We start from the raw sequence: 1,916 nt of genomic DNA, 5'->3' as shown, positions 1-1,916 counted from the left end.
CTGAATCTGAGAAGAAAGATGCAAATTATTGTACTTTTGAGACCGGAGCACCTCCGAGTTCAGATGGAGGAGATGGTGTTAATCTCATGGTTCGCAAAGTGGCTCATGATGATGCTCCTATTGTTGAGAAGGGCCAGCGACAAAATGTGTTCCAATCCATTTGCAAGATCAAGGACAAAACTGCAAGGTGGTCATCGATGGAGGCAGCTACAACAACATCATTAGTAGTGATCTTGTGCATGCTCTTGGGATATCAACATGGAGGCAGCCCCAGCCATATTATGTGAAGTGGCTGAATGGTGTTGGTAAGCTGAAGATTACGCATCGTGCTAGGGTGCAATTTTCAGTGGGAAGTTATGTGGACAAAGTGGTATGTGATGTGGTGCCAATGCAAGCTTGTCATCTTCTTTTGGGAAGACCGTGGCAGTTTGATCATGATGCTACTCACCATGGGAGGTCTAACAAGTATTCTTTCATGCATCAAGGAGTGAACCATGTCTTGGAACCTATGGTGGATCAAGTACTCAAGGTTGAGCAATTCCCACAAGTGAAGAAGCCCAAAAAGAATACCTCAAAACCGAGGACGGTTTTGTTTGAAGGGAGGATGATGTGGACCAGATCATGACCAAGGCATCCAAGATTGAGGTTAATGCTAGCATAAATGTTGAACCATTAGAGCATCCAAAGGAAGACAAGGACAAAACCATTATCTTAGTTGGGAAGCTTCCGGTGCCTATTTTGGGAGAAATGACACATCAGATTTCCAGCAACAACTTCCCACCTAAACCTAATTAATTCTGGAAGTCTCTAGCACTTTATAGAGGCTGGAAAAGATGGTCTTAGAAGTCAGCTTTCATTCAAAAAAAACGGTGCATCATTTGAGGTCTTGAGTCAAAAGTTGTGCAAGTTTCCATGCAAGCTGTCCAGGAATTTATTACAGGGTGAGGCTCAACAAGTTTGCTCCTGCTACAGCTTGGGGCTCACCAATTTACCCTTCTTTTTGAGTTGTTTTCACACCTAACTAGTGGGTGCTTCTAGTATAAATACTCCCCAGCTGTTCCATGTGAGGGGGATGAGATTTCTGAGTTTATGTTTGTAGACAGCCGGTGAGGTTGTGTTGTGCTGTGAGCACTAGTATCGTTGAGTGTTAGCTCGTGTGTGTGGATTGGAGGGCCTGTCCTCAATTCATATAGGATCCTTGTGGTTCCCTCTTGTGATTCTTCATAGGTTCACAAGCTTCATGGTTTGGGTTGCATCCTTGTAAACCAAGCTAGTTATCCGCTGCAATTTATCTGAGAGTGTTTCCTCTTGTTCTTGCCACTTGAGAGAAACAAAGTTTGTTGAAACAAGTTCGAGTGAGTTTGTTGCTGCTCCTTGTGAGTTCTTTGGCACCGTGAAAGATCGTTTCCGAGGCGTCCCGTATCATCTTGGCATCAGAGCTTTAGGTTGTTCGCGGTGCTATTTTCTCTCTTGCTGATTTTGTTCTTTAGAAGCTTGCATGGGTTCGGGGAGATCCAACAGTGTTGATGGTGTGCATGGAGGTAGGCACCTCGTGGAGGAGGAGCTGCCACTTCCCGTGTACGATCCAAGCTTGCAGCCCGCCTATGTGTTGGCATTGGAGGATACACGAGAGTATGTGTTGAACAAGGTGGAGAGGCGCATATCGGTCGTGGAGACCAACCTTGGCCGGAGAATCGACTCCCTCACCGAGGAACTCCGTCGAGATAGGCTTGCTGCACGGGGTCGACATCGACAAATCCCCGAACAGCAGGGCCAACGCCACCTTGAGGAGGGGCATGGAGAGCACAACCACGTCTACTCGGGTGATGCTCATAGCTACTACGCCGCACCACCTCGGCGTGCTCGCTACGACCAGCGAGGTGCTACTTGGGCACCACCGCCGCCACCACGAGATG

Source organism: Triticum aestivum, chromosome 4D (assembly GCF_018294505.1).
Source record: "Triticum aestivum cultivar Chinese Spring chromosome 4D, IWGSC CS RefSeq v2.1, whole genome shotgun sequence".
NCBI classification, from domain to species: domain Eukaryota; kingdom Viridiplantae; phylum Streptophyta; class Magnoliopsida; order Poales; family Poaceae; genus Triticum; species Triticum aestivum.
The sequence above is the reverse complement of the archived record's forward strand: the minus strand, read 5'-3'. Positions refer to the sequence as shown.